At 34.1% G+C, this 15,601-nt stretch overlaps 1 long non-coding RNA gene across 16 annotated transcripts; it reads left to right on the top strand.

Moving 5' to 3' along the window:
• On the top strand, positions 216–12,806 carry LOC109226992. Of its 16 annotated transcripts, none has more exons than XR_002068195.1 (13): positions 216–276; positions 628–780; positions 3,154–3,759; positions 3,913–3,978; positions 4,327–4,478; positions 6,218–6,285; positions 7,222–7,336; positions 7,425–7,499; positions 8,389–9,080; positions 10,335–10,417; positions 10,872–10,949; positions 11,966–12,075; positions 12,152–12,806. It is a non-coding gene; the product is annotated as an uncharacterized LOC109226992 (long non-coding RNA). The 16 variants fall into 16 exon arrangements; XR_002068196.1 differs by lacking the exon at positions 216–276 and having other exon boundaries at positions 283–780; positions 3,154–3,231; positions 3,504–3,759; XR_002068198.1 differs by lacking the exon at positions 216–276 and having other exon boundaries at positions 283–780; positions 3,154–3,231; positions 3,609–3,759.

A 15,601-nucleotide genomic window follows, 5' to 3' on the forward strand; every position in this document is an offset into this window, starting at 1 on the left:
TACAGTTAAATTTAGGAGGGCCCAGATTCTTAAATTAGGGTTTCTGACCTATCTAAATAACTAATTTATTTTAACTTATTAATAAGTGAAAGTTCTACTCTTATGTTTCGTCGTCCAAGGGCAAAATGGTAACTAACATCCTGATTAGCTTTCCACGTGTTAGTAGTAGACAGACCCACTGTGAAACTTTGGCTTCTTCTTGGAAGTAACTTTGGGTCATCTTCTTTTCATTTCTCACTTTCTCTGTCCTCTTCCACTTCCGGCTTCTCTTTTCTGGTGATTTTCTTCTTTTCTCTACTGTTATTTTTTCTCATTTTGTTTTGCAATCTGTACGTTTCTCTGCTTAATCTTTCTGCTTTTCTTCTTTTTATTTTCTCTTCCTTTTCGCTTAGTTTTCAAAGAAATCCCAAATATGTTATTTATTTGTTTCTCCTATTTTCGGCCTTAGCTTTTGAGTTCGTGTCAAAGTTTTCCTTCTTGATTCCAGTTTGTCCGGTGTCTTCTATGATTTTTTATTTCTAGTGATTTTTATTCCGATTTTTTCTTTCTCAATTTGGTTGAGTATCTAAAGGTTTGTGCATGCATATCAAATTGTCAATTATTGCTATGTTTTTGGAGGATGAATAGGTTTTGAAATGCCTATTAAGGATGAAATTGGTAGACATGGATAAGATCATTCTCTGCTTCATAGAGGAGGGGGTTCCCAGCTAACAAGGAAGCGGGAAGAAAAATGCAAAATCTATTTAGCAAATAAAGAAACCAGAAGACTTACATCGTCGGGTACCCTCTGTTCTCTTTGACCTATGGTTCCTTCCTACGGTTCTGGCACAATTTCCTCAAGGTTGTCAAAATATAAATAATTAAGTACATCGAAAAGTCAAGGGGAGTCAACGTGTAGTAAATATACACAAACTAAAAAAAATTATCTAACAAAACAGTATAATTTTCCGGTGAAGGGGTGTCGCTTGACACCCCTGGCTTCAATGTGGCTCCGCCACTGCTTGTGGTACATTGCAGAATTGTTAAAGCAACAAAATATTTGTTCAAGGATGCTAGCAGAAATGCTCCTTGAAAATGAACCCTGAAGATCAATTCTATTCTTTTCAGGTGGTTTTGTTAGAACTACATGTATGTATGTCATATTATCTTTGTCCATGTTGATGTACTTATTTGTTCATAAAATTTAGGTTGTCTGTCCTTGATGTTTTATTATGCACTTAATATTAGGAGTGACTTAATGCTGAAGTGGTCGCGCAACCCAAACATCGTGTTAAGTATTGGAAACAAGCTACAGACTTTCGCTTAATTCTCAAGTTTACATATCGCAATGTGTCTCTTCTTAGCTGCTCCGTGCATTCTGAACATTAATGGTAACTCATGTTCTCTCCTAAATGAGCTAAAACAACAGAAATCGGCAGAATCACTTCTTTGGTGATTGGATCTATGAAGATATATGGATAAATAAGCTGTAGAGCAACTGAAAACATATAATACTAATGATTCTACAAATGAGATTCAAGTGTGTAAGAGAAACAAAGGACCAACCTAAACTTTCTAAATGGTCCAAGAAGATCAAGTTTATACGATGTCCCATCTCTTCAAGATACATAATGTTGGAATATGATTTGGGTGGTAAAAACTGATTTGAGATTAATCTATATCAGGTGGGATCTGCAGGGGCTTTGGATGCCGTTAAAATGTTTCATTATAAGCTATTCTAGATCTTAAATCTCTTTCTATTATAGTTTTCTTAATTATGCCGAGATTTCATGATATTTTGATACAAGAATATGTGCTTGATATATATGTTTAGGCATTTATGCTCATATGACAACCCTTTGGCCTGTTCATGGAAGTACATATATAGATCTTAGACTCAAGTCAATTCTTGAATATTTAAGATCTTTATGTACCATACAATAGACAAGAGGGGTTGCTGTGATGGTAAGCAACCTCCACTTCCAACCAAGAGTTTGTGAGTTCGAGTCTCCCCAAGAGCAAGGTGGGAATTTCTTGGAGGGAAGGATGCCGGGGGTCTATTTGGAAACAGCCTCTCTACCCCAGGGTAGGGGTAAGGTCTGCGTACACACTACCCTCCCCAGACCCCACTAAGTGGGATTATACTGGGTTGTTGTTGTTGTTGTTGTTGTTCATGTACCATACAATCTGTGTAATAGGTACATGAAAGCAATAGAGTAGTAGAGTGTTTTTACGTCCTCTTTTGCATATGTTGTACTAGCCTACTATTTATACGATTGTCTTTTTTCATTTCTATGGAAGGAGCACTATTCTATTGGCATTGGAATACTTGGACAAAAACGAAAAATCACAATACATAATACGCTGGGCCCGTGCATAGCACGGGCAACCCTATCTAGTAACTGTATAATAAACAAAGGTTTGTGTGTACGATGAAAGGTTTTATCGTAAATGTAATCCACTTTAGGGGTAAATTGGTATTCCCTCTTAGTTCATTATCGCAAAACACGTGTACTTTGTGTTTTATGTTTGAAGTTACCACGGAACTAACCCTTGTTCTTCTCACTGTTCATATCTACCAGCAAGCTCTATATTCTTATCTTTCTCCCACTCCTCAAAATTTCTTTTTGTATCATCCATTTACGGTTTCTAATTTTCTAGCTTTTATTTCATTCGTTACTTCTGGTAAGTTTCCCCCCGTTTTCCTTTCTTGCAGTGATTTCTGACCATCACTTCGGAAGTCCTTTGAAATATTGTTTCTTCAATTTTAGTTTTAATTTCTAGCTAGATCTTTTACATACATGTCAGTAACTCTATCTGATCTGCACATGCATGTTTGAGATTGTACCTGGTGCATATAATTTTATATTATTTTGGCTTAATCATCATTGATATATGTTCGTCTTTTGGCACTAATTACTAACTGTAAATCGAAATGTCGATGCAAAAATCTATTGTATTTTGCTTTTTGTTGGAAGATCGGGTCTGTGCTACAGTAACAAAAATTTAATTGGTGATAATATCGGTTTATTTGTAAATGTACTTTCATTGTGTTCTATATGTGTAAATCTTAATATATTTTATAGTTGGTAATATTTTCCATCTCAATTTTTTTTTATTTTTTTACTCTTCTTTTACTTTATTCTTTCGGTTATTTTTCAATTTTTACTCAAGATGGTGAGATTTTAAACTCTGAAAACTAATGAACTCAAGGTGTTCAGCGATATGCCTGAAACGACACAAAACTATTTGGTAAGAATTTCTTTTGATCTCCTTTATATTATCGAGTAAAATAGGACTAACTTCAACTATGCAAAATTTTATATTTCTTTGAATTGGGGAAATTTTTCATATAAGTTATACAAATATAGAAGGCTAAAAGGCAATAGTAGCTTTTTGCATTTTACTTGTTATTTCAGTTAGATGTGTCGCTATTGGTAATTGGCCATGGTAGTAAAGTTGAGATGGTCAAAAAGCTATCACTGATGATTCTTTTTTCGTCTACCTAATTTTTTATTGGCCAGGTATAGGTGTACAAGTAGTAATGTGAAAATAAATTCTACTATTCAAAAGACTTCTCTATGCAAGTAAGGTTACAGAAAGATAAAACTAAATCGCTGAACTTCTAGCTTCAGGCGATGATGAATATTTTGAAGCTCTGGCAATGATGTTGATGTCGGTGAGAAACAGAATGAAAAAATGCCGGTGAAATATCAATATGTTGTATTTAAACCTTTCAATAGTGAGATCTTGGATGCAGTATTTACCATAATTCACAAGGTAAGAAATTTTTGTTGTATTTAAGATATGTACAATATTATTTTTTATTTTTCACTATCTATAGATATTTCATTCCTGTGTTTGCTACTGGTGGATTATGTTATTTTCTACTTATGCATGTCTACTTCTGAATATTTTGTGTCAATTTGGTAGCAAGAACTGGCACTAAAAGGAACTCAATGAAAATAAAGATAGGCTATATGAACGAAATCCTCAAAGGTCAGTAATGCATGCATTTATGTTCTGTCAATAATTTCGGTTGCCTTTATATTGCTTATTTTTTCAACATTGGTGGTAAAATAGCTCAAAAAATGCAAGGTACGAGACTGTGGTTCAATAATAAGGACCTGAGTGTTAACCTGAAATCTGGGAAATAATCAATATTCTTTTACCGCAATGAGACATTGTTGCTTCTTTCAAGGCATACCCCCATGTTGTGTTCTTATTTTCTAAGAAAGATTCAGTTAGTGTTGTCTGCAATGTTGTTGGCGCGGACTTAGATCAGTAGATCATGTTTTAAAAAGAATATGTATATGATGTTATTTAGATTGGTTTTTGGCTTTACAGGGTTGAAGCTTATGGAAAAAGAGCTTGAAACCTCAGTAGCTTTTGGCCGAGTTTGAAGCGATTCACCAAGATGAAAAAAAGTTCAACGATCATGCATTTGAAGAATTCCTGAAATTTACTTGGGTAACTTTGCTAAATGTCACAGTTATGAGGTTAGACTTTTTTGCCACACATTTTGATTGGTTAAGGTGTATTATTAGATTGAATTTAGTTATTTTCTCCTTAAACTTATTGTAGGATCTGCTGAATAAAATGATGTTGGGGGAGTAGTTCTATGTTTTATATACATTTTCCTTTCTTTGAAGGTTATTAATTTAATTTGGATGTTTGTGAAGAAAGATTCATTGTTAGATCAAATTAACTTGAGTGTGCTTGTGTCACTTATAATATGAAAGGGTACTTAACTACCCAAGACAAATAATATATAACAAAGAAAAAGGGGAAAAATATACTTGACTAATGAAAGTTAATGTGACATCAACATGAGTAGTTACTTTAATGTAATTGATGTAGCGATTAAATTATCTTTATAATAATCTCTAAATGATAAAATATCTCATTTAACCTTTCTCTTTAGTGCAATTAATGGGAATATAACGCCGTAGGGGAATGGAAAAGGCGAGATAATATCATATTAACGTATTGATATTGGCACTTACTCAATGTTAGTAATTTGAATAGTGAGCAGTAAAGTGCTTTGCTCCTGTTTATCTTGTGGCTACGGGGAGTAAAGGCTTAAGTTTCTAGCTAAATAAGTACACATATCCTTCTGAAGCTTGAAATTGAGGTTTTCAGAGGTGCCTCTTCTAATTTAACTGGATACTGGTAAGGAACGAAGCTGCACATTTCTTTTTTGATGGACAATTATGCTTTATATTATGTGAATTTATAGAGATGCAAATTTTAGAGAAACCAAAGCGCGAATGTTTGCTGTGAAAGCACTTACATCAGTGTGTGAAATTTTATTCGTGCCAGAAAATCATTAAAAATACATATCTGTTTCTTTTCATTGGCAATGAGGTTATGCAGACATCTTTTTAAGCTTAGGATAGTTATTGTGAAAATAACTGAGAGTCTGTTGGTTTTTGGGTTCGTGAAACTATCATCGATAGTCTGAGAGTTGCACCTATATTCTATGCAAGAGAGGACTCATGGGATTTTCAAGGAAGTTGGAATAAATGGAACTATATTCTATGCAAGAGGGGACTCATGGGATTTTCCTTGGAACAAATGGAAATTGCATCTATTTGAGAGCTTTCACTATTATTAAATAAGAAACAAGATAGTAATGAAGGTGTTCATCATGCTGCAAATAGCTACACATTTCATTATCTAGAGTCATATCTGTTTTACCTGGAAGCAAAGATTTTCTTATCAATTATCTAGAAGCAAAGATTTCTGTCTTCTATATCTTTTTCTTTTTGGTTTTCTAAGAGTCCATTTCTACATCAATCATAACTCACAATTATTTTGTGCAACCTGTAATTGCAGAATAGATATCTGTGTTTGAGAAGAAGTCAGCCACGATGTCAATTAATAAGCACTATGTAACCTTGATGCTAAACTGTATAGTTTAGCTTCAGAACCTATTCGTCAGCTCTTATCCCGAATCCTGATTATTCTGGGATAAACTTGAAAGATTGCTTATCCTCTCGAATCTGTTTGTTGGTTGATATATGTGCCATCTCCTGTGAGGTCATTGTGTGGAGTTCACTTTAAAGTTACTGCATAATCTAGCTTGCTTATATAAAAGTCATGCCTTACGTATGCGTTCAAACAATTTAGTGAATGCTATTTTAAGCCATGTTAAATTTTCACACTGTTATAGAAAGTGAACAAACAATTGTTAGCTATATAGTGAAGTAGGGTTGAAGTTATTTTATTTTTGCAGCTAAACCCCACCATTAGGGAAAAAGGAGTGACTTGAAGGTGCTAAAAGAAGCTCTTGACATAAATTGGGTAAGATTTCCATTTCTTTTTCTCCCAGCCAAGTGTCTGCAAAGCTCACGCCTCTTCGAGAGACTAAATCTTGGTTTATTTTATTGATGGCATTCTCTTCTGGATTCAGAAATTATATTGCATTTGGTTTAGTTATTACTTGAATCCATTAATGTTCTATATTCATACATATTTTAGAATGATGTCACTACAGCTAGATATCTATTAAAATTAATGTAAAATTTGGTAGTTAAATGTCAATACAAAGAGCTATTTAGATGATAAACATACACAAACATGAATATATATAGTTTGAGCTGATGATGAACTTTATTCTCAGTTATGGCTCAGCTACCTAATCAAATACACTTTTACATTTCATTGGTTGGCTAGATATTTTTGTAAAATATATAGTAAATGTTCAAGGGGAAAACATAAGAACTTTTGTTGCCATATGCTTGTGGAGTGGAAGCCCGGCCCCCTCTTTTTCTCTAATTTAATTGCATTTATAACTGTTATGTTGCATATGCAAGCCTTAGCAATAAATACTTTTTGATAATCATCTTAGCAGTAAAGCCTTTTTGATAGCTGCTTTAGCAGTAAAGACTTGATAAGAAAATTTAGTAAAACCTAAAATTATTTTCCAATCACTAATTTGTATCTCTGGAACCAATTTGATATGGAGCAAATTTCGATTTTCGAGAAAAACATGTTGATTCGAATAGGTTGTGTACTGTGCACTGTGAAACTAAATCTCCATTTTAATAGTACGTATACCTTTTGGTTCACTCTAATGATGGAATAAAGCTGGGCTAAATTGACCTGACATGGTTGAAAGTGATAAACTTGCTATAAGTAATAGCCTCCGACATGTGCCGTACAATTTAGATTGAAAATGTGCAAACATGTTGCAACTTTTCATGTGTTAATACGTTTCATTAGTCAAAATACATTCAGATCAAGAAGAAAAGTAACTGAGACCAAATTACTTCTCAACTAAGGCGGGATGGTGTAACCTATTTCACTGAAACTTGTACCAATAGAAGTTTCCACCACCAGATCATTCCTTAAGGTTAGTTGGTATTTTGTTGTTGAAAATTTCAGAAGTTATTTGCTATTGTTTTTTGTGTCTTTTAAATGGTGTGGATACATGTTGTCAGGAAGACACTAGGGTACTGCGGGCGTTGTGGTATTCCCAAGGGGATGCTAACACTTTATGCACTCTCCAACAAGAAGTATGTGTCAATAGATTCACCTATCCAAAAAAATTAGAAACGATGTTCCAGAGTTGATCTATTTCATTTGTGCACTATTTATGAGCATTCCCCTGAAAAAATGTTGAAGAAAGTTGACATTGTCTACAATTCAAAAAAGTTGACATTGTCTATGCCTTAATTGAATAATTGCTTGATTGGAACATATTATGTAACACATGAAGCCGTTAGCTGTAACTACTTAAATAACCTAAGTATTGATAGAATTTGTGGTCATTATTAGCTTCATATAAAAGAACAAGAACTTATTATCCAAATATTAAACAAGAACTTTAGGTTGGCTTTGTCTAATAGTGACAAAATCTGATAGAACTTTAGGTAGTTTGTCTAATAGACAAAGGAAATTTTAGGACTGATGAATGATATTTTAGGATAGGATCTCAACTTCATAGGTAATACCGATTGCGAAAAGAGAAGCGGGACGACTTTCCACTGATGCAAAATGCCTGTTGACCCTCATTCCAGAGAACTGTTCTTCCCATACTCTGTTAGCTTCCCAGCAAAGTTTCAATTGTTCATTTTTCTTGGGTGGGCTGGGGGGTGGGGGGTGGGGTTCCTGCATTATTTTTTCTTGTTTTCTATACTATTGTCAGTTTCTGCTCCATATTTGTATAGTATGCACTTACTTTTCAATTTCTGCATCATATTCTTCTATATTTTGTATATTTTCCTGTATTTTGCACTCTATGCGTCTTCATTCGTGCATTCTACACTTGCTTACAGGTTTTGCTCTTTTTGGGGCGCGTTTACGTACAATTTGCATCTGGGATAGAGTTCACTCAAAATTGTATATTCAACTTTTAGCAACTCTACCTAGGTTTAACATCTTTTTCCTCTTCTTTTCTCCCAGCGAATCTAAAATCTTGGAATTGGACATGCGGCTGGTTTTGATACTTTCATCAAATATTATTGCAAAAAGAAGACTTATAGCAATGAAGGTCAATTGAGTGATTGACTTTTGCCAGAAGTGCAGTTTCTTTTGTACAGTTGCCCTTGCATATTTCATATCGTGTATAACATAGTTACTGAAATGAATGTACATCATTTGAAGCTATTGTGTAAATATCTAATCAACATAATCATAAGTTTCCTTTATATGTAAATGGTAATTATGCTAAACAATTGAAATAAGTATGAACCTTTTTGGTACAACAATGCCGAGGTACAATAATATCGGCTTATATCCGTGCACAACACGGGCACCAGCCATCTAGTTTATATAGTAGAGGGCCCTAAGGCCGGTGACGTGGGGCTCCCATTCAACAGCAAATCCCTTTTCTTGCCTCCACGCTTATTTGGCGTTTTAATTAAAAGAGATACTACCCGCGAATAACAAAAAAAAAAACCCACAATATACAAACCCCTTCAGATGCAACCGCTTCACACCGATTCTCTACTCTCTATTTTCTCACTTTTTATCTACTCCTCCATCTCTTTTGTACCCTTCTCTCCATTCTTTTTTTTACGCCCATGAACTGTTTGAAAAAATGCCGTACTGGCACCTGGAATCTGCAACTAGTTTTGTTCGATCAATAGATACCGGTATGTAATTCTTTCAAACTTAATTTTTACCTATTATGCTAAGCAATTCTAATCTAATCAATGATATATTTGCCTACTAAAATTCTATTGAAAGAGCATAATTGGGATTGGGTTCGTGTTTCTGTATGCAACCAATTAATATTTGTGGTCTATGTTGTTAGTGAATGAGTATTCTCTTCTATGCGAAGTGCCAATGTGCCGATGCCCTATTTTATTATTTTTTCCCATCATTTTAATTTTTTTCCCACTTTTTTGTGTGTTCGCACGATTGCACTGTAATCTTATTTACCTACTCTATTCTAAAAAAATACCACGACATAATTTTGATATCATGAGTAACTAATATATTTAGATTTGCCTACTCGGATTCTATTGGAAAAAACTGATGTTTCTTGCCCCTTGAATTAGCAACTACTGTTGTTGACTCAATAATTCAACCGTTGCACATTAATTAGGAAGTACGAAAGTCGCTTCAATTTTGTTATTGTACGGCAAATATAAGAATAACATACAGCCAAAAATAACTCTATGCTTTGAGCCTGTGCGGGGTAGAGATACCGATATGCTTGACTAATAATTGTATTGCTGTGGACACACAAGGATTGTGAAGACAAATGCCGTTACGAGAATGAGGTGCACTCCAAATAATCTTCGCCACTACAATTTATGCACAATTCATAACTACTATTTCTGCACAATCGATAACTACTGCTCTAAACATTGTTGAATACTATTACCATAATTATTGGCTTAATTAATAACTAAAGGTGTTATTTATCTGAATTATATATTATCATTTTGGTAACGAAGTTCGACAATATCTTTCAATAAAGATTATAGTTTACTCATTAAGTTTTACAATCTACTTTACATTTTTATGTTCTGCTTGAAGCGACATATGCATTTAACATTGCTACAACATTGTAATGACCAGGAGAAAAAATACCCCGGTATAATTTTGATGGACGTGAACTCAATATTACCAAATTTATTATATTATTGCATTTTCGTCGTTATCCAAGTCCTCTTCTTCCCCTCCAAAAGATATGATTTTGGAGTTGAATATCGTAGCCCATCAGTTTCGACCAAACCATGTCTTTTTCCTTTCAATAATGATGGCAATTGCGAATACTAATCTATCTTCTCTCTCTTTCATGAAAAGTTCTCTAATTAGTGCTGAACCTATGGAAAATTAAGGGTCAACAAAATAATTCTTAAAATTGAAGGCATACTAACGTTCATCATTATGAATAGCAAAGGAGAACCTGAAAAGGAACTGCAAGAGCAAAAAGGCACAATTCGGTTTCACCATGGCTCCTTTAATAAATTTGGAAAAGGTACACCCTTTTCTATTTCTGTGTTTCATGTTGTACACATTGCGCAAAGGATACTCTTTTCACTAATTATCATGTTTTGACAATTTGTATATTGGTTTTAGTTGGATTTCTCAGAACCAAGTATATTTATTTGTGCTTGATGAAAGATTGGTTTTTGCTAATAAAAATTGCTTGTGAAAGAGTTGAATAATTTAATTTTAACATAATCATTAGTTTACAATCAAGTGGTAACTCAAGGGGGGAAAAGGTTGGTAATTTTTTTTTAAATCGATCAACAACTAAAAAGTCTATTTAATCTGAAATTTCTGATCTAAATATCTGCTTCAAATATAATATTCTTTACTCTTTGCTCTCTTGGTGTTCTTTAATAGGGAAAATGATTTTGGACTGTTTTTCAGTACATGTCGTCACCAAATTTTCAAGCTTTTGGTCATTTGGCTTCACTTTATTGCAGATTTGATCATAAATTGGAAGAGAATCATTTTTCTGGGTAATTGGACCAAAACATCAACCATATTATCATCATTAGTTGGTAATGTCTTCCTTCTCCACTCTTTATTTTTAGTAGACTTTTTGTATTAAGATCTACTTCTATTTAATTACTTTCTGTACTATCGAAGTTTTGCATATGGCTCCATTAGTTTTTATTCTTTTTGGCTGGCAGATGAGGAGAGTTCTGGCTTGCATTTTCTAACTTATGTTTTCCTTTACGGTATCATTATTGGATACTTCTCTTTCACTAGATCATTCTCAGCTTCTGCTGTTCAAGGGCATCCAATTATGATGCCATATAATGCTAAGCTAAATATAATGAGTCAATCTTCAACATTTCATTAGCCTTTTTTGTTTTCCGATGGACCTTCAAAGAATCTTTTCATTTGTTGGCATTTGAAGCAACTGATTTAACGTATGAATTTAATATTTCAATAAATTCATGCCGTCTATCTCATAATCATGTTGTATTATCCTGGTCCATAGCTACCTAAATAGAGAATTTGCTTTGAAGTTCATTTTTACTAGAGTTTTTTCCATCTTTGGTTTTCCTTTATATTTTTTCGACGAGTCTTGCTTTTCCTCGTAAAACATCATTCTTCATACTACTCAATTGCCTATTCTGCAACATTTCAAAGAAAATTTTGGTTATCATTATCCAGCTTACAACACAAGATATGAAATTTATTCTGAATAATGGGGGAATAGTATGGAGTTTATTCTGAAAAATATCGCTTGATAATGTCATGATGTCCTGGGGTCAGATTACCATATGTACTAGGTTTGCAATTTTTTATTCAAAAAGTTCTGTTAGGTGGCGCAGTTAAATAAATGGAGTATTCTGTCTAATTTCGTATGCCATTATGCAGGTGTCTAAGAAAAACATCTACTCTGCCATAAGCTGCATTGTTCATTATCTGATACCATTCCCTCTATCATTTCCTCTATCACAAGCAGTCCATAATTAACTATTTATGTTCCTTTTCTTTCTTGAAAAATATTTTGTGACTTTATAGATATAGTATTTATTACTAATCCTGAATCATTGAAATGCAGCTCTGCACAGATTAGGGGCATATACACACGAGATGAATGAAGAGGATCACAAAAAATCTGAAGTGGTTTTGAGTATCTCTTCCATACATTAATTGTCATTAGGCTGCAGGGTATGTGTTCTCATGATCATTCAATTAGAAGTTTTAGCTTCATTTTGATGCTGAAGAAGAGTATTTTTGTGTGCAGACCTTTTCGGGAGGCACATACCTCCAAAATTGAGGTTTACCAAGCAAAATGCAAAGAATGGCAAATTTAATTTGGAGGAGTTCGATGAATGACTATTAAGTCATATTTTAACTAGAAGTTGAAAGTCATGCTGAATGCAACAATGGAATTACAAGATCAACAGTCAAAGAATTGGCTTGTATTGGGAAGCAGTGTTACATGCTTTTATCCTACTTGCTTGGTTAAATATGTTTGAAGCACACATTACTTTGATATTAGTAATGAAGACTACGGATTACTACAAGACTAATATCATATAGAAGGTTTCGGGATGAAACAGAAGGAAATCAAGAAGATTTATTCTGCTGGAAAATGAGCATTTTATTTTCTTTCTGCACCTTGAAAACTGAAGGCTGTCTTGTGAACATCTGGAATGAGCTATAGCTGGAAAGTATTTAATTCTACATTTAATTTCTTACATCTCATTCTCAGTGTTCTTTTGACATTCATTTACAGTCCTCTACATTTGCTTTTATTAAGTTCTGCAGGTACAAATTTGTTTTTGAATATAGTGTATCTCTTCTTTTTGTTCTTTCTAGATTTTAAATTATAGGAGTGTTCATGTATTCATTTACAAACAATATTTCTTTATAAAAATTTACATAGAATCAATGCACAACCACGAGAATACTGCAATACTCGATAACTAATGTATACCATTTTCGAGTTTTACAGGCTTTGACTATATAATATTTACTGTTTTATTTATATACAATTTTGTTAATTTTTTTTGGTGATATTGTGAGTTTTGTACCTAACAGGAGGAAACATTTATGTATGTGTATAATGCATCAAAATCGTATCTCTTCTATCTCAATTAAGTTTATAACAGGATCACATGATATTTTTACTATTTTGTTTAATGACCGCGCGAAGCGCGGAAAAATGCACTAGTAAAGTATAAACCCAAGCCTGGTATTACGAGACTAACTTTAGTGTACTTGCGTCGCACATATTTTTGGTGTTTATTAATAAAAAGTGTATAAAATTTAAAATAAGAATTTATTACGTATATTTAGCTATTGACGTCGAGATAAATAATGCAACATTCATTTAAATTTAAAAATAAATAATTACATTGACAAAATAGTAAATGCATAGTAATTGAAATATATTTGAGATAATTGCATAAAAGTACAGTTCGCTTAGGTGCTTTTCATCCGCAAATCCATCATTTTAAGGACCCGTTTGACCATAGATTTTGCCAAAATAAACTTGGGTTTTATTTGGCAAACACATGTTTGGCCATAGATTTTGCCTATATTTTGGCAAAATCCCAAATCCCAAATCCCAAAACCAGCTCAATAGCTGGTTTTGGGCCAAAATCTTTACAAACACTAATAATAAACATGTTTTTCCAAAATAAATTTGGAAAATATGTTTTGAAAACGTATGTCCAAACACATTTTCATCTTCAAACCAAACTTCACCCAAATCAAATTTTTCAAAATAAATTTGGGAATCTATGGCCAAACGCTAGCTAAGTTTCATCCGTATAGCTCACGAAACTCTCGCAATATGAGACCATCGCCTGTGTATAACTTTACATATTTATATGTGATTTTTTATATTTTGCACACAACCAACTTAAATCGATCATATATGATTAAACTTTTTGTAGTGGTTGTAGGATGAGCTTTCTTCTCTCTCATGAAAAAATCCTAAAACTTGACGCCTAAACCTAGTTTCCGTAGCTGCTTCGGCCATTGGCCAGCCTCCTCCTAAGGCTGGTCAGTCGTCTTTACCTCTTCCACAACCCTAAACAACAACCACAAACCCTAATCCAAGCCAAACCTATGCGAAGTTATTACAACCAGCTTCACTAAATGCGCCCATGCAGGTGCAACCCATCGTAACCCTAAAACCTATAGAATATCTCCATGGTGAGCCCATTATTCGTTGGAACAAGCAGGAGGTTCGTCAATCCATTGCGCGACAAGGTTTAAACATGTCTTGGGGAAATTTTCTTATGGTAAGCCTGTGATTCATGATTTACGTAAAGCAATTCCTATTCAATGCGAGCTTAAAGGGCAGTGTTCAGTTGGGTTCATTGAAGATAGTCATGTGTTAATAAAGCTTTCATTAATGGAGGATTATATTCATCTTTTGTCCAAGCCTGCTTTTTCTTTTAAAAATACAAAATGAGATGTGGAAAATGCGTTGTTGTCACGCCCCAAAAACCGAGAAGCATGACCGGCGCTCAACCGGGTAAACCCGACTGAGCAAGCCTGTTAGGTTTCATTCTACCCAAACTAATTCATGAATAAATAGGAGATGGACTCAATTAATCATACATAGTAAGTATTTCATTAACAACTTCCATTTCCTTTCCATTAGCAGCTTAAAACATAATTATCAAAATATTACAAGTTTTATAAATCTTTGCCAAACATCAATATTTGTACTTTAATTCTAATACCCGACACTACCCACAACCTGTCTACGGACCCTCTAAACACAACTGAAGAGTAATGTAATATGGAAATGGCGGTAATAAGGCTCCGGCTATACCTCAAATACAAAGTACATGATGAACAGATGAAACAGGACCCCGAAACGAAGTGGGGCTCACCAAGTCAGCTGAAAGAATGATGCTGCACTAGCTGCGACCAACACTGCCTGCTATAGAAACACCTACATCCCTTTAAAGACGTAGCACCCCCGGCAAAAGGGACGTTAGTACCATCGAATAGCACTAGCATGTATAACTAAACACCATCTAGTTAGAAAGAACTTTCATACAAAAATAAGGAAATCACAAGTATAACTCAAAAGCTTTAAACGATCACAACATTATCAATAATAAAGAATCATACAATTTTCACATCATGTTTCCATAGCCTTTAGTTTGGGGCATTTCACACTATTCATCATTTGTTCACAATACCACCGCTATCTTGAGCGGAGTCCGATCTCGACCCGATCGGCTAGGTTGCCTCATTTGAGACATATACTTCAATCACAATCTCATTTTCCCTTTTTCGGAATTCATTCACAATACCACCGCTATCTTGAGCGGAGTCCGATCTCGGCCCGATCGGCTAGGCCGCCTTACCAAGGCGTTGTTCCCTTCTCATTAATCATTTCGTTTCACATATATCATTTCATAGGCACTTGGGGCCACAACTTATCACATCATTCTTGGCACTAGGCCGCATTTTACATCGTTCCCAATTTCAATATTAGCTTTGCCATTTAGGACAATAGGTGCACACAAGAGCAATTTAAATTGTAAGCATAGATAAGACTTCACGTAGATGGCACAACAATGCAACTTCAATCAAAATTTAAGGTCTAAGCATTTCAATACATAATTCATACCTTTTGCCCCTTTCAAGTTATCAAGATAGCACATTGATCATGTTGAGACACATCTTTCATGCATATAAGGTTACAACACCAATTCATGTA

This window comes from Nicotiana attenuata, chromosome 6, assembly GCF_001879085.1.
Source record: "Nicotiana attenuata strain UT chromosome 6, NIATTr2, whole genome shotgun sequence".
NCBI classification, from domain to species: domain Eukaryota; kingdom Viridiplantae; phylum Streptophyta; class Magnoliopsida; order Solanales; family Solanaceae; genus Nicotiana; species Nicotiana attenuata.